Source organism: Nerophis ophidion, linkage group LG22 (assembly GCF_033978795.1).
Source record: "Nerophis ophidion isolate RoL-2023_Sa linkage group LG22, RoL_Noph_v1.0, whole genome shotgun sequence".
In the NCBI taxonomy this organism is placed as follows: Eukaryota; Metazoa; Chordata; class Actinopteri; order Syngnathiformes; family Syngnathidae; genus Nerophis; species Nerophis ophidion.
The window spans coordinates 23884182-23910765 of record NC_084632.1 but is presented as its reverse complement, the minus strand read 5'-3'; the positions used below and the strand labels follow the sequence as shown (position 1 = coordinate 23910765).

At 38.9% G+C, this 26584-nt stretch overlaps 1 protein-coding gene across 1 annotated transcript in view; it reads left to right on the top strand.

Moving 5' to 3' along the window:
- Window positions 1-21198: 21198 nt before the first annotated feature.
- pdcb (phosducin b) overlaps window positions 21199-26584 on the top strand; it is a 59340-nt gene continuing 53954 nt past the window's right edge. The window contains exon 1 of the mRNA XM_061883570.1: window positions 21199-21259. The gene's annotated coding sequence lies outside the window, so the exon portion shown is untranslated. The remainder of the gene's footprint in view (window positions 21260-26584) is intronic.

Below are 26584 nucleotides of genomic sequence, written 5' to 3'. Positions count from 1 at the left end.
AAAATGAGAGCCTTAGCAAGTCAAACCACTGCTCATTTAACCTGAAGAGAATTGGTTGCACTTCATTTTTATTAACAATTTTTATTTTTTATTTTTATTATATCTATCAAAACAAGCAGTAAACCAACTATAAATTCTACCTGAAGAGATGTTGGTTTGCACTTTATTTTCGATATTATTACTGTATTATTTTGATGTTGAAAAGCAGAAGTAATAGGTCAATCTACTGTTAAAATGTTGGTTACTATACCTTTTTATTGAACATTTCCTGAATATTGAAAATGTGAGCAGAAAATATTTCCTATTGTTATTCAATCTAAAGTGTTGGATTATATTAAATTATATGTGGATGCATTGGCCATTGATTGATTGATTGATTGATACTTTTATTAGTAGATTGCACAGTACAGTACATATTCAGTACAATTGACCACTAAATGGTAACACCGAATAAGTTTTTCAACCTGTTTAAGTCGGGGTCCATGTTAATCAAATCATGGTATAAATATATACTGTCAGCATAATACAGTCATCACACAAGTTAATGAGAGTATATACATTGAACTATTTACATTATTTACAATCCAGGGGGTCGTGGCAGTGGGGGTTAGGTTTGGTTGAAATCAGTACTTCAGTCATCAACAATTGCATCATCAGAGAAATGGACATTGAAACAGTGTAGCTCTGACTTTGTAGGATATGTACAGCAAGCAGTGAACATAGTGAGCTCAGAAAGCATAAGAACAAGTTTATACATTTGATTATTTACAATTCGGGGAGGTGGGAGGGTGTTTGTCTAGGGTTGTAGTTGCCTGGAGGTGTTCTTTTAGTACGATTTTGAAGGAGGATAGAGATGCACTTTCTTTTACACCTGTTGGGAGTGCATTCCATATTGATGTGGCATAGAAGGAGAATGAGTTAAGACATTTGTTAGATCGGAATCTGGGTTTAATGTGGTTTGTGGAGCTCCCACCGGTGTTGTAGTTATGGCGGTCATTTACGTTCTTGAAGTAGTTTGACATGTACTTCGGTATCAGGGAGGAGTAGCTAATTTTATAGACTAGGTTCAGTGCAAGTTGTTTTACTCTGTCCTCCACCCTGAGCTAGCTCACTTTTGAGAAGTGGGTAGGAGTGAGCTAGGTGTGATCTGGGGTGGAGGTCTAGAAGTAACCTGACTAGATTGTTCTGGGATGTTTGGAGTCTAGATTTGAGAGTTTTGGAAGTGCAAGGGTACCAAAAGGTGCATGCATAATCGAAAAAGGGTTGAATGAGAGTTCCCGCTAGAATCTTCATGGCGCTTTTGCTGACCAGAGATGAGATCCTGTAGAGAGATATTGTTCGTTGGTCGATGTTTTTGGTTACCTTGGTTGCCATTTTATCAGAGGAAAGATTCCCTCTAGAATGCAACCTAGGTAGGTGACCTCATCTTTCCTGGTGATAACAATGTAATGAATGGTGATAACACCATTCATTGCTGTTCACTTGCCCATAATAAATTTATATCTAATTCCCTTATAAGAAAATAACAGGCATATGGGAAACTTTACCTGCACTGTTTAATATTCATCCATCCATTTTCTACCGCTTGTCCCTTTCGGGGTTGCGGGAGGTGCAATATCCAGTATTTATTTCACTGTCACACTGGTTGAATTTTGTTTGCTAAAAAGTTACTGGATCGATTTCAAATTACTAAACCCTTTTGGATTGTATTGTTCTAAAAAACTAATATCGTCCCTGAATTGAATAGTTGTTCAATCAAATCGTTACACTCCTACGGTTAATAGTAAGACTGGTCAGTCGCTGCATCTCCAGTCAACTGAACCTCTGGCACTGACTCATTGACATTAAGGTTCATTCATGCTGCTGCCACGTCTTTGCCAAAGCTAACCATTTATGTTGAACCTTTAAATAAACTCAGATTCATGTCATTACTCAAGATGGCTTTATGTATCGTGGTTAGTAACACATACTGTGAAGTACACGGTCTCTCATGGTCCCACAGTGGGGGAATTCTGGGATGATGCATCATTTGTAGTAAGTGATCACTTTGACCAGACTGAGGGGGATATAAGATGACCAATCAACTCCTCCATAAACATTGCATAACATCCTGGAATACTATTATCATTCACTATGTACACTGAATATGGCTAAAATGACACGATAATACCCCCAAATCTTGAACCGTGTGAAATATCGTCCCCCAAACACCCCAAGTGTGACCTTAAACATTTTGACGGGTAAATAGTGCACCACCACCCATCCAGTTGCTTAATTTTGTACAGAAAAACAAACAGACACGACACAAAACTACAGTCATTTCAGATGGCAACTTTCTGGTTTCAAGAAACTACAGAGCCCCTAAAGCAGACCTGGGCAAATTAAGGCCCAGGGGGCACATGCGGCCCGTTAAGCTTTTTAATCTGGCCTGCCGGACATTCCCACATATTTTTTTAGATTTTTAAGATGGAAACTGTAGCTGCCATTATGTTGTGCAGTGATATTTTCTAATGACCGTAAGTCTTCAACTATACAAAGCATTTCAATGGTTGGAATCTGGGCTTATGGATGATATACTAGTTACTGTGGTAATTTTAATTAGTTACTATGATAATCTACGTCACAGCAGCTCAGACGAGGCAGTAAACAGTGTGGGCGGGAAGCGTTTCCACAGACGCGGAAGAAGCTTTTCACAACAAAGTTCTAAAGTGATGTATCAGATATATCAGGTTGTAGGTGGGTTTATTTTGTACCCTTTGTTCATATTTCAATGTTTGTTGAATTTTTGTTGCGTTTCACTTGATTGTAAAATATGTCGATCAAAAGGGGGTGTGACATTCATATTTTGTCAATATTCAGTGTTTTATCCTTAATAGAAAAAAATTTAAAATTCTATTATGTTTTTAAGGCAGTCGGTCATAACGTTTTTAGCATTCAATCAGACTTTATTGTGAAGTTTTGTATTAGTGTCCCTAAAATAAAAAATACCGGCCCCCAGACACATTTTTTTCTCTAAATGTGGCCCTTGAGTCAAAATAATTGCCCAGACCTGCCCTAAAGGGACGTGGTGGAAATATTTTTACTTTATTTTATATCAAAGTTAATAATTATCCTCACCTTGTTATCTTTTAGTTTGTTGATGTCAAACCTTTGAGGGAACATGAATAAATCTACTGCTGCCATCCTTTGTAAAAACAGAGGCAAAACTGCTGAGCAACGGGAGATTATCTTGTTCTAACGAACAAAGTTTTTTTCCCGTGCGCACGAGAAAGGTTATCTCATGAGCACGTGAAACATGTATCCTTCGTGCGCACAAGATAAATATCTAAGAAAAAAAAATTCCCCCATGTCCCTTTAGGGGCTCCGTAATAAACACTAAAACAAAGCGAGAAGAAACAATTGTGGTAGTCAGTAACAGTTTCGTTTTGGGTTTAGCTGAGTGACGGAAAATACGGACTCACTCAAACCTGAGGAAACAATTATGGAGTCATGAAAAACAAAGAAAGAAAGAAACACCACAACACTGTACTAGTACTTTGTGGCACCATCTCTGGAAGCAGGGACTTAACAAGTGACCAACAGAACTCCTCCTCAATCTTGCTCTAACTTTATTTGATTGCTGTTGTCGGATCAGATTTTCTCACTGTGCTTGTATTAAAAATGAAACTGTTACTGACTACCACAATGTATATTCTTGATTTATTTCACTGTTTATTCAAGCCAGAAAGTTGCACTTTGTAATCACTCTAGTTTTGTGCCATGTACGTTACCTGCTCTTTTTACACTAGGATAGGATAGGATAGGTCTTTATTGTCATTGCACAAGTACAACGGAACTTTGTTTTCAGCACAAACCTGTCCTTGATTAAACAACCATCAGTGTACAGAGTTACAGAACAGGAACGCTGATGTGTTGCCCCAAGGTGCCCCGTAAAAGATCGGGAAAAAGGTAAAACGCTGGGGAAGGATGAGTAAAAAAATAAAATCTAGGCTATTCTGGAGTGGGAAAAAACCTCCATAGCAAATCACATACATGTTTACATATTACAACATCCATCTCGGGATATCTAGCAACAGAGGGAAGGGAGTGCAGCGTCATGGTGGTTTGCCGAAGCTCTCAGGCGCTGACCATCCTTTCATCACCCCTATGGGATTTGCGTCAAAGGCGTTGGATTGGGGGGATTTGGTATGTATGTGTGTGGCGTATAACTTTGTGGATGCATGTTTGTGTGTAAGCCTGCAATGTGTCTCTGTTCCGCAGCCTTGATGTCGTGCAGTCGCTAGGCCAAAGTCAACAACTGGTGTGTTTCAATGAGAGACAAGAAGGGAGTTTGTTGTGTCTTCGCTGCACTGTCCTTTGGGAGAGTCTCGAAGCCAGGGAAACAATTAAAGTTAGAACGTTTTGTGTACGAGAGAAAATAAAATTTTCTTTTCACTCTAAATTGTCTATGACTGGTCGTCAAACCTGCGGGGCTGACAGTCCGATGTAATCCAAAATCACAAGAGTGTTCACAGTTCTTCCCGCAACCTCCAATCATTTGTGGCAGATTTGGGGTACTTAAAGGCGGCCAGCAACTTCTAATTTGTCGACAAAGCAGAGCAACGCTTACTCCAATCAGCAGATGTCCTGTTGTCATAATTCCGAATAAGTAGATATCTTCACGTTCTCAACAGAAAAGGGTCGCCAGGCACGCAGCACTCCTTCTTCTCCCAAGAGTCCGTCAAATGTCCAGCAACAACCGTTCCGTCACGACAAGCAGGTTCTCCTAAACCCAACATCTTTTCAATTTCGTTGAGGCCAGTTAAACAGTTCCAATGTTGATTTGGAAAGCAGTGAAAAAAGAGGCAACAAAAAGGTTAAGACAAAACAAAGAAGCAAGCATGAGAGATAAGGGAGAGGAAAATGGAGCATCTACCCTCGATGAGTGCCGGAGAGAAAATAAATTAAACAACTGAATGAACATCCTCCAAGTATTTTGATTCCATATTTTTTTTGCCAAACTTTTAGCTTTTATCCCATCATGCCCTCATTTTTGATTGTTTTCAGTACTTGCATTAAAATGTTGTATCGCATTTTACACCGAATTTTAGATGAATTCACATACTGGTCCTAAAGTCCACTGTCTGCAATTTGAGCAATAAGTCAGTTCTTTTTTGTTTTTCCTTGCAAAGTGTTTGCTCATGATGGGTTCACTTGGACAAGTCGCCACCTCATCACAGTAGCTGAGATAGGCTCCAGCGACCCCGAAAGGAGTAGCGGTAGAAAATGGATGGATGGATGGGTTCACTTGGTTCTCTTCAATTGAGGGGTGCGGTTCTGTATTTGTTTCATGTTTAAGCTGCCTTGAGATAACTTCAACATGACTTGACTTGACTATTGTTTATTGGTATTAAGTGGAAAAGCTGCTGTTTTTAATTTATGCTTAAAAGGCCCTTGGACTGAAAAAGTCCGAAAACATTCTGTTCCAGATGATGCTTGCGTAGGCGCTTAATGGACGTGTAATTGTACCCTACAATCACAGTTCGGTAAGTACCGCAGTTTTTCATTAATGCAAGAGAACAAAATGCAAAACATAATATGGCTTACATTTTGTTTAAACAGCTTTACTGGTTTTTAAAAACAAAACTTGAAGCGGGATCCCAGGATGTAGAGAGGACAGGCGTAGGACAGATAAAACTGTATTTAAGGATGAAAGCAAGGACTGCAGCATGGAGGTGCAAAGCAGAAACACTTAAAAGATAAAACACACAAAAGCAAATGATCCAGCGTAGTCCTCAGGACACGGCTGGCAAAAGAAATCTCCTGATCAAGGAAGTAGAACGAATAATTAAAAACGCAGGAAGCAATACAAAATACATGAAACCAAAAATAATGTCCAAACTGTCGTGTGTGATCCAACCAAAAACAAAACAAAACCTGCAAATTGCTAAAAGGTAATTCTCCAACAAATTACAAAAAAATTAAATACTTTAACTTAAGCCATTGTAATGTCTGCTCGCGGAAAAACAAAAATTCTAATCTACAATTTGACTCCCTCGAATGGGCCTCGCCCTACTACAACAGGAGCAGGCTGTTCTGAAAACATCCCCGAGGACACTTCAACGATGGACGCTTTTCACCTCACTCCCTCAACGACACCGGGAGTCTAACTTTTGTTTGCATGCAGAACGGCTCCAGGCCTATAGACACTACATCAACACGCTCAAGGCATATATATACACACACACACGCACATACACCCTTCCTACCCCATCCCGTCCCCCACCCCACGCCTTCACCATTGCTTGATTCCCCTTCGGGGTGATGGACGGCTTGCAGTGCTTCATAGCAGCGGTCGACCAATGAAAGTACAACAATACCGACAAGGAAATGTAGGAAATTAGATTGCCTTAAGGGTTTCACCTTGCGCTGCCGTACGCAAACTGTCTTCCACTTTTGTCTTATGCACTTGTCGTTGTCCTTTTACATATTTCGACTGGAAGTGGACACAAACTTTAACAACAAAATGGGGTTTCAAGCTCCAGCTTCTCCTTGGCAATATCGACTCCTTGGGCCGCACTGCATTTATACACTTTGACAAATATACTTCCTGTCCTTCACTCAACGTGTGGGAACTCGGTAGGCATTTGTACTGTACCAACCAGTCTGATTATGCATCATGTACATGCACTTAAATTCTTCATGGTAGTATTCCTAGTAACACTTATGATTGCTTAAACACATTAAAGTGCCTGTGCAAAGTGGAACATAATGCCATGGATGGTATTCTGTATTGTGTAAGGTTTCTATGTCGGTCCTCAGGCGACATTCACGTTGCCTGAGGGGAGACTTTCAACGTGTCATTGTCTATGATGTCATTGTTTTACAGCCAACGCTGGTTTCGCTTGACTCTTCTCACGCTCACGCAAAATCACTTAAATGCTTTCTGGAGAACCTGCGTAGTCATGATCACAACAAAGAGAGCTGGTCATGCTTCTGATTTAAGAACATGTACACAATTATTTACTGGTATGTCTCATCTGTTTTTTTTAAGCCATGTTTTTTCTTTTGTAAAAAAAATGTTTTTAATTCTAATACATGAGGTCCAGTTCTTGTCCTACAATGTCTTGTCAAAAGTCCCTTACACTGTACAAAGAACACATGCAAGACATAAAAGATACAGTACTCAAATAATTAAATACACTTTTTCATCGGAGATTCAGATCTTCTGTTTTTTCCCCCCTTTCTGAGTATCTTTTCATGTATACAATATATTCACATATATCATACAAATCCCATAATCAGAGAAGTTGGCATGTTGTGTAAATCGTAAATAAAAACTGAATACAATGATTTTTAAATCCTTCTCAATCAATATTCAAATAAATAGACTGCAGAGACAAAATATTTAATGTTCAAACTGAGACAATTAAATGTTTTGCAAATATTACCTCATTTTGAATTTGATGCCTACAACATGTTTCAATAAAGCTGGCACAATTGGCAAAAAAGGCTGAGAAAGTTGAGGAATGCTCATCAAACACTTATTTGGAAAACCCCACAGGTGAACAGGCCAATTGGGAACAGGTGGGTGCCATGATTGGGTATAAAAGCAACTTCCATGAAATACTCGGTCATTCACAAACAAAGAAGAGGCAAGGGTCACCACTCTTTGAACAAATGCGTGAGCAAATTGTTAAGAACAACAATTTTCAACCAGCTATTGCAAGGAATTTTGTGAGTTTACCATCTACGGTCCGCAATATCCTCAAAGGTTTCAGAGAATCTGGAGAAATCACTGCAAAGCCGAAAACCAACATTGAATGCCCGTGACCTTCGATCCCCCAGTCCGTACTGCATCAAAAAAAGACATCAGCCTGTAAATAATATCACCACATGGGCTCAGGAACACATCAGAAAACCACTGTCAGTAACTAAAGTTCTTCGCTACACTTGTAAGTCAGAACTCTACTATGCAAAGCGAAAGCCATTTATCAACAACACCCAGAAACGCCGCCAGCTTCGCTTGGCCCGAGCTCATCTAAGATGGGTCCTTCCTTGGTGCAGTTACGCAGAAATGTGTCTTCCACCACTGCTAACGCGATATGTCGTAAGACGATACGTGGTGGCACGATACAGAGGCCCTCCTGTAGAAATATAATATGCGAGGCACCTGACCGAAGTATAAAATTAAGGCAACAAGGATTTTGTCTTCCTTCCAACAGCACCGCCCCTGGCTAAATTGGGGTCCCAAACAGATTTTTATTTGAAAGCCCACCTATTACTTAATTTTCTTTTTTTAATTTATTTTAATTTATGTAAAACAATTTCAATCAATCAATGATTCAGTCAATGTTTATTTATATAGCCCTAAATCACAAGGGTCTCAAAGGGCTGCAAAAGCCAAAAGGACATTCTCTGTTCAGATCCCACAAGGGATCTGAACAGAAAACTCACAACCCAGTGGGATTTCAATGTGAATGACTATGAGAAACCTTAGAGAGGACCGCAGATGATTGGATACTTTAAAAAAAAAAAAAAATTAAAACACATGCAATTCGGTGCATGTTTTGTACTAAAACTATAACAAACCTACATTTTGAGAAAACAAGATTGACAGATCACATTTGAACCCACTGCTTACAAGCCCAAAACTAATATTTGTGAAAATGTTCACTAATATTCGTATCAATGACGGAGCAGAAAGTGGCTTGTAATACATTTGCGGTAACAATGTCATATGAAGCGTTTTGTCATCATTGATTGACATTTTGTTGTTCATGCAAAACAGGGCCCCCCATTTGCTAATACCAGGGGTTGGCAACCCACGGCTCCGAGGCCGCATGCGGCTCTTTGGCTATTCTGATGTGGCTCAAGTGCATAATCGACGACCCTCCCGCCCCCACTCTGATGTGACTCAGGTGCATGCAGCTCTTTGGCCATTCTGATGTGGATCAGGTGCATAATCGACGACCCCCATAATATTGCTATACACCCCCGATTATTTCGAGAGGTTTCCGGATTCTGGTGCCTGTCCCGGAAATCACCCGGGGCTAACATTCTCCGATCTTCAATCGGACTACAATATTGAGGGCGTGCCGTGATGGCTATACTTTTGACGTCCTCTACAACATGTCATCGGGGCCGCTTTTACACCTTGCTATCTGCGTGCCGGCCGGACGCATGCATTTCGCTGCTTCTGTCATCACACGTACGAGATTGCAACACATACTTGGTAAACAGCCATACAGGTTACACTGAAGGTTGTGATAAAAACAACTTTAACACTCTTATTAATATGCCCTAGAATGCCAACCCACACCAAACAAAAATGACAAACACATTTCGGGAGAACATCCGCACTATAACGCAACAAAAACACAACAGAACAAATACCCAGAATCCCATGCATCCCTAACTCTTCCTGTCAACATTATACACCCCCGCTAGCACCAAACTCCGCCTCCCAAACCCCGCCCACCTCAACCGACGTACGGATGGGGTGGGGGGGGGGGGGGGGGTTTGTGCTAGCGGGGGTGTATAATGTTGTCAGGAATAATTAGGGGTGCATGGGATTTTGGGTATTTCTTCTGTTCTGTTTGTTGTGTTACAGTGAGGATGTTCTCCCGAAATGTGTTTGTCATTCTTGTTTGGTGTGGGTTCACAGTGTGGCGCATGTTAGTAAGAGTGTTAAAGTTGTTTATATCACAACCTTCAGTGTGACCTGTATGGCTGTTGAACAACAATGCCTTGCAGTCTTGAACGTGTATCTGCGAAAGCCACATACAACATGTTACTCGGCTGGCAAAACGTTAGTACATGTTGTAAAAGGCGTCAAAAGCGGTGTCTTCATAGCACGCCCATAATATTGTTATCTGAGTGAAATTCAGCAGATATTTGCGAAAATAGCTGCTTTGAGAATTCGGGAACCTCCCGGAAAATTTGGGAGGGTTGGCAAGTGTAATACTGTCAAGCGGCATTCATATCACACTCGCGGGCCGCACTAATATAAAATGTTCTTGTCAAGGTGCGGGCTGCGTGTGTGAAACCCCTGGTTTACACATAGCACAAAGCAAAAAAAAAACCTCTTTATGCAGTGTTATTTCATAAGAGTTTTGTGGCCCCCATTGTTTTCTTTATTTTGTGAAACGGGTCAAAATGGCTCTTTGAGTGGTAAAGGTTGCCGACCCCTGGCTTATAGGAAGGTGTTGCCCTTGCTTTATTCACTCTATTAACCGACTTTCTTTAATATTTTGTTTCTGCTTTCTTGCCAACCAATAACAAACCTCCCAATGTATATTTGATGCTGTCTTCTGTCATATCCCAGGGTAGCAGGGGGTGACACGGGATGGTTGAAAAACAAACAAAACTAGGCGAAGCTGCAATCCCACATGCCATTCACACACACTTACTCACCTCTGAGAGATACACAACAGATACCATGTGAGGGTCTAAACAAGCGATGACACTATCTGATGGGCCAAGTTACCCAGCGGGGGGTATTTCAGGGAGCAGGTAAAGTGAAAACTCTGCGCATGTAAAGCTGGAGATGTGGGAAATTTGGGGTTTTCCGTTCCAAAAAAGACAGGAAAGTCAAACTCTGTGTAAGTTACCATAGCTTACTCCGGTAACTTAACCAAGTCAGTCAGGTTTTATTGAACTAATCTTGTATGATTATTTGCATGATTAATTTCATACAGTATCACTACATGAGACTGGTAAGAAAATAATATAAATAATTGTAAGTCTACAAACCTTTTATTTTTTTAATCACAATTTTAGATATTTAATATTAATTGAATTGGTTTGGTTTGAAAACATTTGATGAAGAGAAACGTACATTATTTTTTGTTTTCAATATTGTTGAGAACCTCAGTGTACTCAAAACTGTTGCAAAATGTACTCTGCAGAGGATGCTGGTTCTCAAGAGGATATTGCTTCAATTAAACACATTAATCCAAAATTAACTTAGAGGAAAAAATAAGAAAAACAATGTTGTAGTTTTTTTTTATTTTTTATTTTTTACATATTTCATATGTCTTAATTTTCATAGTTAAATGAAGTCATGATTTAATTTTGATATATTTTTGGTAACTAATTTATGACTTATATTTACTAACAGCTGGTATACAACGAAATGAAAACATCTGAAATCGCAAATTATTTGTATTATTTGAAGAAGTCTATCTCAGATGTTCATACAAATTAGTCTCACGGAACCGAAACTAAGAAAAATTAAATGTAAAAAAAAAATTATATACATATATATATATATATATATATATATATATATATATATATAAATGATTAATGGGTTGTACTTGTATAGCGCTTTTCTACCTTCAAGGTACTCAAAGCGCTTTGACACTACTTCCACATTTACCCACTCACACACACATTCACACACTGATGGAGGGAGCTGCCATGCAAGGCGCCAACCAGCACCCATCAGGAGCAAGGGTGAAGTGTCTTGCTCAGGACACAACGGACGTGACGAGGTTGGTACTAGGTGGGATTTGAACCAGGGACCCTCGGGTTGCGCACGGCAACTCTCCCACTGCGCCACGCCGTCCCTCATCAGGAGATAAACCCCTCATGAAACAGATCTGTAGAGATGAAGTAGTCTTGTGATTTTTTCCCACACCTACATATATATATATATATATATTTGTCCTTATCATTCCTCCACTTTTGTACTTGTGTGCAAATAAGACAAGGTGACTGCGATGAGGTGGCGACTTGTCCACGGTGTACCCCGCCTTCCGCCCCGCGACCCCAAAAGGGAATAAGTGATAGAATAAATGGATGGATGGAAGACAAGGTGATTAAATGTTAAACCGATGAATTACTGCATTCATTGCATTGGCGCTTGCAGTAATTACATATGTGTTTCACTTTGCTGTGACTAAAACGTATATCAAATATCTTGAGAATGTCAGCTATTTGTTTTGGTGTCTCCCTTGTTTTCCCGTGTTAGTAATATCCGGTGAGTCCCTGCTCTCACCTTGACACACCTTGAATATCTGTCATATCTGTTTGCTTTCCTCTCCCATTATTGCGGGTCTGCATTCCTCTTAAAGGCATGGATTGGAAACATTGTTGTACACATCAGTGACTTATTCTTGCAGGTATGGTTGCATTGGGAAAGCATTGTTTCTTTTGTAACCAATGACAACGGATGCGTAACGACCTCTTCAGCAACATTGCAAAGTAAAGGTGGGCGGGGTGATCCAAATATGAATGTTATCCATAGCAAGGGCTGTATCCGTATGAAATTGATATTAGATTATCATGATATTTTTCAGTTTTCTCTCCACAATTATTTGTTTTTTGCTGTTTTGTTGTTCATGTTGTTACATTGTTTATATATAGGAGCTACATTAGGGGCAAAGGTTTTGTACTTGAAAACATTTGGTTTGAAACTGATCATTTCAGTTTAAATGTTGAATTTATAAAAATTCATCAATGTATTTGACATCAAAATAAGTGCATATTTTTTTCAGATTCATTCATAATAATAATCAACACTTTTTTTTCCTTTTTTGCTTTCACATATTTTAAGCTTCTTTTTTCAGATTCTAATAATTTTTTATTATTTTACTATATTTTCAGATTAAATTCTATTTGTTTTTGTAGTTTCATATTTCTTTAATAGATAGTTTTATTCAGATTCAAATCTTTTTACTAAAATACATAAAAAAATCAGTTTTACATTGTTCTGATTCACGTCTTTTAATTTTTTTCAAATTAGAATCTTTTTTTTCCAGGTTAGATTCTTTTTTTAAACATTAAAATACAATTTTATTATAATAGTGTTTCTTTTTCAGATTACATTTTTTATTAATTGAAAAGTATCAGTTGTCCATCCTTCTTTTTTAGATGTATTTATTTTTTGTAACAATCAAATCTTATTTTTTACAGAAAGCTTTTTTTTTCAGTTTCATTTAACTCTTTCAGATTCCAATCTTTTTATTCATATTCAAATATTAGTTTTTACAGGTATATTTTTTTCAGTTTCACATCATTCTTTTTCAGATTCAAATCTTTTTTCAGATTATTTCTTAAACATTTTTTTCAGATTCAAACCATTTTTTTATCAACGGATTTTTTTTTCGGTTTCACATCTTTCTTTTACCAAATTAAAATATTTGTATATATTTTTTTCAGCTATAGACCTGAACCAAATTTAGAATGAGAGCATGCCATTAACTAACTTAGAGTTTTGGGTACAAACACCTAATTAATCTGAATAAGTTATTTTCATATCATTGCATGTAATAAAAGGGAAAACATGCCTAAAATGTATGTCCTTTTGTTTTATTCTGATTATAAAAACATGATCAACAATTTACAGGCAAAATCACAAAATGTAATTAATGAGCCTAAAGATTTCAGGTCGGTATCGGCAATTCCAACCATGTATATATAGTATCAAATTTCAGTGTCACCTACACTTACTGCAAAGTATTTTTCCTTAGCATTTACTGTATTTTCATTGCAAAATGGTAGCAGTAGGGAATAAGTCAATAGATGTACCTTATGTAAAACAGAACATCCATCAAGCCATCATATTCTATATCACTTATCTGGCTCCGGGTGACGAATAGGATGGAGTTTATCCCGACTGGCTTTGGGCAAAAGGGAGAGTACACCAAGTAACTAAAGGGCACGTTCCATGAAAAACATGCATTTACATCATCACCTACACACAAGTCAGTCGAGTGTCTCCAAAGCACCTGGTGGCCGATAGAGGTAGAGTAGAGTCGTGACCTCAACTATGGTAGGCTTTAAGTTGTTATAGATGTAAAATTGAATATAATTTTTTTAAATATTTTGACGCCGTTGAGTGGTCAGAGACACTTCCGCTTGCTTACAGGTAGTTGCTGTTTGTGTTGCCCAATGTGTTTGTTGTGCTGGGTTTGCATTGTTATTGTAGATTTTCTTCCTTTTAGTAGGATTCAAGATCGGCTTACTATTTTTGAAATGGAGGGCCACAAAATATGGGCCTGCGGGCAGCAAATGTACCGCTGGCTGTGAGCTCTGAAATCAAACAAGTGTTCTTTATTGAGCTTTTAGCTTGAAACATGATGTGACAGTTTATAAATATGAGTCCACAGAAACCCTGGATCTGCCAGCTTTAGAGCACTCAGTGACTATTACTGTCAGTGTCCAACAAGTCCTCGCTTGATTTCAGTCTTGATTTAGCACCTGTACTGTAACTTTGACGTCAGCGGATGATCTGCCAGGAGTTAAGTAGTGTGTGTGTTCGTGTGCGTGTGCGCACGTGTGCGCAGTAAAGACCTTATAAGAATAGAATGAACTTTATTGTCATTATATTTGCATATAACGAGATTAAAGACTCCAACTTAAGGTGCGGTAGTGGGAACAAATATGGGGTGAAATAAATGACATAAGAGGTAAAAAGGAAAAACTAACAATTGAAATAAACAGACTACTATCCAATAAAAATAATAAGCAATCCTGTACAATATACAAAACACTATAGAAGTACAAAATACTGTACAATATACAGAGCAAGACAAGAGTACCGAAGTAATAAATAACAGTATTGCACTCGAAGGGTAGTATTGCACAGTAGGGTATTAGGGCATGATATTGTATAGGGGTGAATTATTATTATTTTAAGTTAGAGTTCAACATGGTGACAGCTTTGGGAAAGAAGCTGTCTCTGAGCCTGTTTGTTCTGGCTCTGTCCTTGGTAATGTTTTTTGCTCTGTTGAGGCAACGGGAGTTGTGTAAATCCTTCAGGGAGGGCAGGGGACAGCCGATGATGTTTTTGTGCAGAATTTATGACCCTCTGAATCGCCTGTTTGTCTGCTTCAGTGCGGCTGGCGTACCACACTGTTATGCAGTACGTCAGCAGGCTCTCGACAGCCCCCTGCAGAGGTACTGCAGAGGGGTCGTAAAATTTTGTATTTATCATTATATTGCCTTTTTTATTTTTGTAATTTCCTTTATATTTTACCCACATCAACATTTTTTCCACAAATATAAATGTCTGTAAATACACATTCAATGAATGTTAGTGGTTTATAAATGGTAGTGACATGGACACCCTACTCAGTGTACCTTGCAAGTTTGAAATAAAAACCTGGATAAATGTGTACACTAGTACTACTCAAAGTTTGGAACGTCACCATGGTTGGTACTTTTTTTTTTTTTTTTTCCACACAGCGATAGAATACCTAATCAATAATCAATAAACTCAACAAAAAAGGTAAGGCCACATGATTTCTGCGTTTAAGTAATTGCGGACAGAATCCCAGAAATCACCAGTATTGACATAAATGTGACAGGAATGTAGTCATTGTGATGAGAAGGAATATTTGTTTAAAATAATGTATCCAGGACTGTTGATTCATGTCTGAATCACTCAACCGCCCCGTCCTGAAGTAAACAATGTTGAGAAGGAAACTTTAAACCACTGACTAAACTACGAAGCTAAAGCTAGCATGAACAAACCATACACTCGTAACACATCTCCTCTGCTTGTGTTGTTGTGAACGGCATCATCGATTCAAGATTAATGCCACTTGATAGGCTAGTTTGTTGTTCTTTTAATAGCCTCAAGTCGTCTCCTTACTCGCCAAGCTACCCCACCCCTTCACTTTAAGAGCGCTGTACACAACATCCAATCTGACTCTGCCAAAAAAATTATATAAAAAAAAAAAAACCTTCACAAGTATTATGTACTTGAAGCACTTATTGATACGTTTACGCAAGTATTATGTTTTGACTCAAAACACTGGTCACAATTACAAAAATAAATGTGAGGATTTTTGCATTTAATTACATTTTATTTACAGTAAGACACAAAAACACACATTATATGGTGGTAAAATAAGTGTAACAGTTAAAAAATGGAATTTAAAAAATTTGGGAAAGACAAAGTGAATTTTATTGTTTTCTCATAAGTAGTTATTGTTATTTTTAATGTATTGTTACAATTAGTAGATCTGGTTGTTCTTTTAGACTATATTTAAAGTTGAGTTTTGGTGGTAGAATAAATTCCTGATTAATAACATCTGTTTTATTCATCAGGATTTCAATATCAATCAAAATGATAACCATTATTTCTTTTTCCATAATCGTCCAGCCTTACTCGGAAGAAAGGAAGGAAAAAGGCATACTTAATTGTCTTTGCACAAGTACAACAAAGTCAGTCTGGGGCCGGGAAAAACAATAACTTGATAGCCACTATACGCACATATAAACATGTTACGACACAGAAACCACAAGACTTGCAACAGGTGGTAGGCAGGGCTGTGGCCCTTCTGGGGCAGCTCCATCTGTCGCACCTAAGGAATTATCTGTAGAAAAGGGGTGGTGTGGGTAAGTGTGAAATAGCTATTATGGAGCGCACCTAAATATAACCAGGACCCACACATTTTTGGACAAACTTTATTTTGGACATATATTGGTCGCACAATTCTATAAGCCGCAGGTGTTCAGATTGAAACATGAAATATCTACAAAGGTGCTTGGATTCATCCACAAATTTAACAACAGACTGTAACGCGACATACAATAGCATAACAAAGACGTCATTGAGCTTTGTCTTCGTCCTGCTCCTCTTCCTCCTGTGCGCTGAAACCGCTGAAGTTGTCTTCCTCGGCACGGGGGTCCAGCCTTTTGAGATTCTGTAAGTGGTGCTGGATTTCCATTCCTTTTTCGATGGCCAATCGTTTTCGGCTTTGGGGCTACATCCACATTTCGTCATGTCTTTATAATGAGAGTGGGTCCATAACGCGGTAAATGGCTGACTGAATGATTTTGTGCGTTTTGATTTAATGAGAACAATTTCAATGGTCCCCTGTGACCCGTCTGGCAATTTCACTGGTCTGATGTGACAAAGCAACATTTATTGGAATCATGTGAAGCTTGTGAACTCAGATAAATCCATAAATTATCTGCAGCATTCTATAAGTGCGGGGGGAAAGTTACAAATTATAGGAGGGGAATTGAGGTATATTGTTTCATTACAAGATTACTGTTGTCATTTTGCCTTTGTTTTGATTTTCACATATCCTTTCTATGAACTGGAAATGGGGCTCAACTAAGATATGCTCGGTGGAAGTTGGACAAAAACATAGTGTACTGTAGGTAGGTGTCTTACTGTCATTCTTGTGTAGACTTATCTGGGCCAAACATTTCCATGACATTTGAAAACTTTATGCTGTGTTGCCACAACACATTAGGCATCAGGAAAAAAAAATACAAGAACGTAAAATTGACGTCCATCTGTTGCCTCATACAAACAGCATACATTGACAGTGACGCAATACAATCTAAATGAAAACACTAGTGAAAAATAGAGTGACAGTCTATCATCTCTCAATGTACATTACTTTCATTAATGAATGTACTCACTTTTAACAGATGGCCCATTTCAAAAAGGCACCCTTTGTAACAATAGAATGTCATGCTATTTGAATTGATGTGTTGGTTTATCACAAACTACTGCAAGTTTGTAAATGATCATAATTTAAAATGATATTTAAGTAATCAAAAAATTACTTTGTTGTGTTTTTGTAATGCAATTACAAGGAACCTTAGTCATTCTAGAGCAGAAGAGTCAAACACAGGGCCTCGGCGGCCCCGTTTGGCTCATCACATCATTTTATGTGGCCCGCGAAAGCCTGCAAATTATATGCGTCAATAAAGTATCTTGTTTTTTTCCTACTAATACTTTGGCTTCCTCCCACCCCCAAAAACATGCACCTTGGCAAGGGACAAGCGGTAGAAATGGATGGATGGATGCATTTGTTCTTTCCATTTTGGCATTGAAAGATACATGCCATTACGTATCTTTTAAACTTTAATATTATCAAATAATAAAGCAACATATCATGTTGTCGTACATACAAAACCATCCATCCATCCATCTTTTTCCGCTTATCTGAGGTCGGGTCACGGGGGCAACAGCCTAAGCAGGGAAGCCCAGAATTCCCTCTCCCCAGCCACTTCGTCCAACTCTTCCCGGGGGGATCCTGGGGTGTTCCCAGGCCAGCCGGGAGACATAGTCTTCCCAACATTTCCTGGGTTTTCTCCGTGGTGCAAAACATACAAAACCTTTTTTTGTTAAAAAAAAAATAAAAAATCTGCTTGACTTATGTTTTTAAACAAGTTATCTATCTTTTAATGCACTGTAAAAAATGACAACAGATTTTATGGTTAAATCATGGCGACTGACCTGTCAGTTTTTTACTATATAAAACAGGGGTGTCAAGCGCACGGCCCGCGAACAGGTTTTATTGACTGATGAACATTATCACATAATTTATTCAGAGAGTATAAATAATGACAAATAAAGATATAATACCATTAACCGCAACATGTAAGTGTAAGAAAAAAACAACAACATTATGATTTGTACATTTTTGGAATGTGCTTGATGTATATTTTAAACAAAGAAAACAATCTGAAGTTGTCTATATTTTTAAGTTATCTTGCCGTGATTTTACCAGTCCGGCTCACGATCTAAAATTTGTTTGACACCCCTGTAATAAAACAACTTTTAATTTATAGTAATACACTATAAAACTAAAATCTTGATACCGTAAAAAATGTAGTTATACTACCAAATATATTTATTTTACAAAAACACACACACTTATATATATGTATATATATATATATATATGTATGTATATATATATATATATATATATATATATATATATATATATGTATGTATGTATGTATGTATGTATGTATGTATGTATGTATGTATATATATATATATATATATATATATATATATATATATATATATATGTATGTATGTATGTATGTATGTATGTATGTATATATATATATATATATATATATGTATGTGTGTGTGTATATATGTGTGTGTATACAAACCCTGTTTCCATATGAGAAATTTTGTTAAATGTAAATATAAAAGGAATACATCCATCCATTTTCTACCGCTTATTCACTTTCGGGTTCGCGGGGGGCGCTGGCCCCTATCTCAGCTACAATCGGGCGGAAGACGGGGTACACCCTGGACAAGTCGCCACCTCATCGCCACCTCATCGCAGGGCCAACACAGATAGACAGACAACATTCACACTCACATTCACACATTAGGGCCAATTTAGTGTTGCCAATCAACCTTTCCCCAGGTGCATGTCTTTGGAAGTGGGAGGAAGCCGGAGTACCCGGAGGGAACCCACGCATTCACGGGGAGAACATGCAAACTCCACACAGAAAGATCCCAAGCCTGGATTTGAACCCACCCTGGGAATACAATGATTTGCAAATCCTTTTCAATTGAATGCACTACAAAGACAAGATACATGATGTTCAAACTCATAAATTTATTTTTTTTTTTTTGCAAATAAGTAACTTTGAATTTCATGGCTGCAACACGTGCCAAAGTAGTTCACCACTGTGTTACATCACCTTTTCTTTTAACAACACTCAATAAACATTTGCGAACTGAGGAAACTAATTGTTTAAGCTTTGAAAGTGGAATTCTTTCCCATTCTTGTTTAATGTAGAGCTTCAGTCGTTCAACAGTACAGGGTCTCCGTTGTCGTATTTTACGCTTCATAATGCGCCACACATTTTCGATGGGAGACAGGTCTGGACTGCAGGCGGGCCAGGAAACTACCCGCACTCTTTTTTTTACGAAGCCACGCTGTTGTAACACTTGTCTTGCTGAAATAAGCAGGGGCGTCCATGATAACGTTGCTTGGATGACAACATATGTTGCTCCAAAACCTGTATGGACCTTTCAGCATTCATGGTACCTTCACAGATGTGTAAGTTACCCATGCCTTGGGCACTAATACACACCCATACCATCACAGATGCTGGCTTTTTAACTTTGCGCCTATAACAATCCGAATGGTTATTTTCCTCTTTGTTCTGGAGGACACCACGTCCTCTGTTTCCAAATATAATTTGAAATATGGACTCATCAGACCATAGAACACCTTTCCACTTTGCATCTGTCCATCTTAGGTGAGCTCGGGCCCAGCCAAGCCGGCGACGTTTCAGGATATTGTTGATAAATGGGTTTGGCTTTGCATAGTAGAGTTTTAACTTGCACTTACAGATGTAGCGACCAACTGTAGTTACTGACAGTGGTTTTATGAAGTGTTCCTGAGCCCATGTGGTGATATCCTTTACACACTGATGTCACTTTTTGATGCAGCACCGCCTGAGGGATCAAAAGTTCGTAATATCATCACTTACGTGTAGTGATTTCTCCAGATTCTCTAAACTTTTTGATGATTTTACGGACCGTAGATGGTAAAATCCCTAAATTCCTTGCAATAGCTCGTTGAGAAATGTTGTTCTAATACTGTTCGACAATTTGCTTACAAAGTGGTGACCCTCGCTCCATCCTTGTTTGTGAATTACTTAGCATTTCATGGGAGCAGCTTTTATACCCAACTTTTCCCGATTAGCCTGCACACCTGTGGGATGTTCCATATAAGTGTTTGTTGAGCATTCCTCAACTTTATCAGTATTTATTGCCACCTTTCCCAACTTCTTTGTCACATGTTGCTGGCATCAAATTCTAAAGTTAATGATTATTTGCACACAAAAAAAAAATTTTCATCAGTTTGAACATCAAATATGTTGTCTTTGTAGCATATTCAACTGAATATGGGTTGAAAATGATTTGCAAATCATTGTATTCTGTTTATATTCACGTCTAACACAATTTCCCAACTCATATGGAAATGGGGTTTGTACATGTGTGGCTAACAGGGCCACAGAAGGGAAGTGATACATACAATAAACCATCGGCAGGAAGTTCATGTCGGAGAGGGCTACTGGTTTCAGTCTGAGCCATGTGTTACATTTTTTTCCCTTATTATTTATGTATAGTATATTTAGCAATGCTTGATATTTGAAGACATAGGGGCAGTCATAATAATAGCACAGTAGGTTCAGTGATGCGGCCCTCGTTATAGGACCAGGGATAACCCGGAGACTTTTCTCGCTGAATTTGGGACTCACATTCACACCTGTGGACAATTCAGAATTACCCTTTAAAAATGCTTTTTTTTTTTTTTTTTACAGAACTAAAAAATTATTGCCATCATGTCATGCTTGAGTGCAACAGCCCTTCTTTTGTGTTCCTGGAGCTCCTCCCAGCGGACTGTGTTGATACAATGACAGAGTGCGTCACCTTTTCACTCTCACTACTAGAAGCAGTCAAGCAAGGACGGCCCGGTAAAGGTTGTACAGCTAAAAAGACAGAAGTTGCTTTCGGGTGAACAATGTTTATGAATGGGTGAGTAAACACGCCCGCATCGCCGCCCTCTCTTACACATTGCTTGTTTTTGGTGTTGCGCAATCGGTAAACACACACACACACACACACACACACACACACACACACACACACACACACACACACACACACACATTCACTGTGTGTCACAAGGCACTTTGTGGAGTCAAGGAAACCAAAACCTATTCTATTTACAGGACTTTCGGCTAAATTGGGGCCCAAGTATAATTTTATTTGGAGGTTGATTTGTGTCTTCATTTTAATTGTTTTTTTGTTTTTTTTTTCAATACTGAGTTTCCATCCCATCCCTTCCATTCATTTTTCTACCGCTTGTCCCTTTTTGGGGTCGCGGGGGGTGCTGGAGCCTATCTCAGCTGCATTCGCCACCTCCCTGAATTTATGTAGCTTAATTTTTGTGTTTGAATTTTTTACTTTTTTTTTTTTTCAATACTGAATTTCCATCCCATCCCCTCCATCCATTTTTCTACCGCTTGTCCCTTTTTGGGGTCGTAGGGGGGTGCTGGAGCCTATCTCAGCTGCATTCGGGCGGAAGGCGGAGTACACCCTGAACAAGTCGCCACCTCCCTGAATTTATGTAGCTTAATTTTTGCGTTTAAATTTTTAACTTGGGGAGCACGGGGGAAGAGTGGTTAGTGTATGTGCCTCACAATACAAAGGTCCTGAGTAGTCAGGGTTCAATCCCGGGGTCGGGATCTTTCTGGGCGGAGTTTGCATGTTCTCCCCGTGACTGCGTGGGTTCCCTCCCACCTCCAAAGACATGCACCTGGGGATAGGTTGATTGGCAACACTAAATTGGCCCTAGTGTGTGAATGTGAGTGTGAATGTTGTCTGTCTATCTGTGTTGGCCCTGCGATGAGGTGGCGACTTGTCCAGGGTGTACACCGCCTTCCGCCCGAATGCCGCTGAGATAGGCTCCAGCGACCCCAAAAAGGGACAAGCGGTAAAAAATGTATGGATGTATGGAATTTTGAACCGATTTTTATGCTGACAAATTTAATTTATTAACAATTTGTGAGCAAATTGTGTGTGTTACAAAAATTGTTTTTTTAAAGAAGAACTGCACTTTTTTATTTTTATTATTGTGTCTATCATTCACAATCCATACGTAGGACAAAAACACATGTTTTTCCATCCATCCATCCATCTTCCGCTTATCTGAAGTCGGGCCATGGGGGCAGCAGCCTAAGCAGGGAAGCCCAGACTTTCCTCTCCCCAGCCATTTAGTCCAGCTCTTTCCGGGGGATCCGGAGGCGTTCCCAGGCAAGCCGGGAGACATAGTCTTCCCAAAGTGTCCTAGGTCTTCCACGTGGCCTCTTACCGGTCGGACGTGCCCAAAACACCTCCCTAAGGAGGCGTTCGGGTGGCATCATGACTAGATGCCCAAATCACCTCATCTGGCTCCTCTCCATGTGGAGGAGCAGCGACTTAACTTTGAGCTCCTCCCGGATTGCAGAGCTTCTCACCCTGTCTCTAAGGAAGAGCCCCGCCACCCGGCGGAGGAAACTCATTTCGGCCGCTTGCACTTGTGATCTTATACTTTTGGTCATAACCCAAAGCTCATGACCTTAGGTGAGGATGGGAATGTAGATCAACCTGGAAATTGAGAGCTTTGCCTTCCGGCTCAGCTTCTTCTTCCCCACAAGGGATCGATACAGCTTCCGCATTACTGAAGATGCTGCAACGATCCCCCTGTTGATCTCACAATCCACTCTTCACTTACTCGTGAACAAGACTCCAAGGTACTTGAACTCCTCCACTGGGGCAAGATCTCCTCCTCAACATGGAGATGGCACTCCACCCTTTTCCGGGGGAAAAACCATGGACTCGGACTTAAACATATGTCTTTATTTTTTGTAATTCACACTAATTCGTAAAATCATCAAGTACAAGGTGGCTGACAGCTAACATGGGGGTCGGCAACGCGCGGCTTTCGAGCCACAAGCGGCTCTTTAACTCCGCCCTCGTGGCTCTCTGGAGCTTTTTCGAAAATGTATGAAAATGGAAAAAGATAAAGGAAAATATTTTATTTTTTGTTTTAATATGGTTTCTGTAGGAGGACAAACATGACACAAACCTTCCTAATTGTTAAAGGGGAACATTATCACCAGACCTATGTAACCGTCAATATATACCTTGATGTTGCAGAAAAAAGACCATATGCTTTTTTAACCGATTTCCGAACTCTAAAAGGGTGAATTTGGCGATTTAAATGCCTTTCAATTGTTCGCTGTCAGAGCAATGACCTTTCACCCGTGACGTTACAATGGGAAGCAATCCACCATTTTCTTAAACACGTTACATACACAAGTCAAATCAGCTTTGTTATTTTCCGTTTTTTAGACTGTTTTCCGTACCTTGGAGACATCATGCCTCATCGGTGTGTTGTCGGAGGGTGTAACACGATCAGGGGCGGATTCAAGTTGATTTATGTGGAGAGTGTGCATCGATTAGCACGGCATGCTAATCGTTGCTAACATGGCAGAAATAGCAAAAATGTGTGGGTATCCTGCGACACTCAAAGCAGATGCATTTCCAACGATAAAGTCAACGAAATCACAAAGGTGAGTTTTGTTGATGTTATTGACTTATGTGGAGTGTGCTAATCAGACATATTTGGTCACGGCATGACTGCCAGCTAATCGATGCTAACATGCTATTTAGACTAGCTGTATGTACATTTGTAGCTATATTTGCATCCAGCCTTTCCCTCCACCCACATTTAATGCCAAACAAACACTTACAAATCGACATATTTAAGTTGCTCCAGTGGTCAAAAGATGCAATCGTTGGTTAGAAGGCGATCGCCGAATAGCTTCAATAGCTATTCGCTCAATTGCTTCAGTTTCTTCTTCAATTTCGTTTTCGCTATCTGCCTCCACACTCCAACCATCCGTTTCAATACATGCGTAATCTGTTGAATCGCTTAAGCCGCTGAAATCTGAGTCTGAATCCGAGCTAATGTCGCTATATCTTGCTGTTCTATCCGCCATGTTGTTTGTATTGACGTCACAATGTGACGTCACAGGAAAATGGACAGGTGGATTTACAGATAGCGAAAATCAGGCACTTTAAAGCCTTTTTTCGGGATATACCATGATGGGTAAAATTTAGAAAAAAACTTCGAAAAATAAAATAAGCCACTCGGAACTGATTTTGTCCTTGAACGCACCGTGGTTTGTTTCCTTGATGCTGCCACAGAAAGACGTGATTCATGCCACTCCTTCCTTGTATCTATTTGTCCATCAAATGTTTTATGCTGTGCGTGAATCCACGAAGGTGAGCTTTGATGTTATTGACTTTTGTGGAGCGCTAATCAGACATATTTGGTCACTGCATGACTGCAAGTTAATCGATGCTAACATGCTATTTATGCGAGCTGTATGTATGTACATATTGCATCATTATGCCGTCTATTTTAGGTATATATAAGCTCATTTTATTTGTAGTTTCTGCTTTTTTTTTTCAATTTGAACACACTACCTTCGGGCATTCTAAGCCAGTAAGTTCCAGGAGTTATCACACCCTCTGAAAAGCCTCCGTTTTAGTAATGTTTACCAATGTTGTAAAAATGTGTAGAATAAATATTACGTTCCAAAATTTCTGTCAACGAAGATTTGCATCAGCCTGTGACACAGCTATTATAGCTAATATATACACTTACATCATGTGTTGTCTTCATTATAAGACTTATATAAGGCTTTAAATTTTTTGCGGCTCCAGACAGATTTTTATTTTTTAATTTTTTTTTATTTTTGGTCCATTATGGCTCTTTCAATATTTCGGGTTGCCGACCCGCGATCTAACAGCTAATTAGAGTACTACAAAATAAACTAAAGACCCACTTTTGCTAAATTAGAAATGAAGCAATCAATCCAGTCTCAGAACCAACCAATGAGTTTGCAGTCACGTGACACGAGTCTCACAAAGGGGAAGGTTATGCAGCGCTACGTTCGACCATTTAATGTGCCGTATGTGCTTGGATCCCTTTTTATAAACACTCTAAACATGCGGAAGTTGCTTTGAATTAGTAAAAAAAATTCCTATGATTCCATACAAATGGATAAAAACTGATCACGAGACAGTACAAACACAGCCACAATAGTGACTAATCCTAAAAATAACATGAGAGACCATCTAAAAAAAACAAACAAAAAATATAAAAATTTTTTTTTTACTGAAAAAACACTCGAATGTGCATGCAAATACTGAATGTGGGATTTACAATATTAACTCTGAACAATAAAACACTGTAATTTCTAAATATATCTCCTGTGAACATTGCTCCTTTACTTCCTTTATCAAAATATTTCATAATCAAGCAAGAACAACAATGATGCAACGAACAGTGAAACAGACGCAAAGGGTAAAAAACATCCACTTATTTGTCATCATTAGAGATGTCTGATAATATCGGACTGCCGATATTATCGGACAATAAATTATTTAAAATGTAACATCAGAAATTATCGGTATCGGTTTCAAAAAGTAAAATTTATGACTTTTTATAAAGCTGCTGTACGGAGTGGTACACGGACGCCACATAATATCTACGGCTTTTCACACACACAAGTGAATGCAAAGCATACTTGGTCGAGAGCCATACAGGTCACACTGAGGGTGGCCGTATAAAGCTGCTGTTTTGAGGCATGTTAAAAAAAAATAATGCACTTTGGGACTTCAATAATAAATATGGCAGTGGCATGTTGGCATTTTTTTTCCATAACTTGAGTTGATTTATTTGGGAAAACATTGTTACATTGTTTAATGCATCCAGCCAGGCATCACAACAAAATGAGGCATAATAATGTGTTAATTCCCCGACTGTATATATCGTTATCGGTTGATATCGGAATCATTTAATTAAGCGTTGTACAATATCGTAATATTGGATATCAGCAAAAAAGCCATTATTGGACATCTCTAGATATGATATATTTTTTATGCAAACCTTTGTTGTAGAAAGCTTCCTGTCTAACACTCTGCTCTCAGGCTTACTGCTTAGTGAAAAAAAAAAAAAAAACCTGGCCATTCTGTGTACCTTGCTTTTGCTTTCTTTTGCATTTTCACCCGTGATTGACTGCTCGTTCCATGCCAGTGCTCTTTGTTTTTTGATACTCTGCTTGATACCTTTTTGTAAAGCAGGGGTCTCAAACTCAATTTACCTGGGGGGCACTGGATGCAGAGTCTGGGTGTGGCTGGGCCGCAAGAAAAGATTTAAAAAAATGTTTCATACTCCTCAGCATGTCTAGCTGTCTAATGACGTTTCAAATTGTATCCCTTGTGCACCGCAACTTTCTCTGTGCA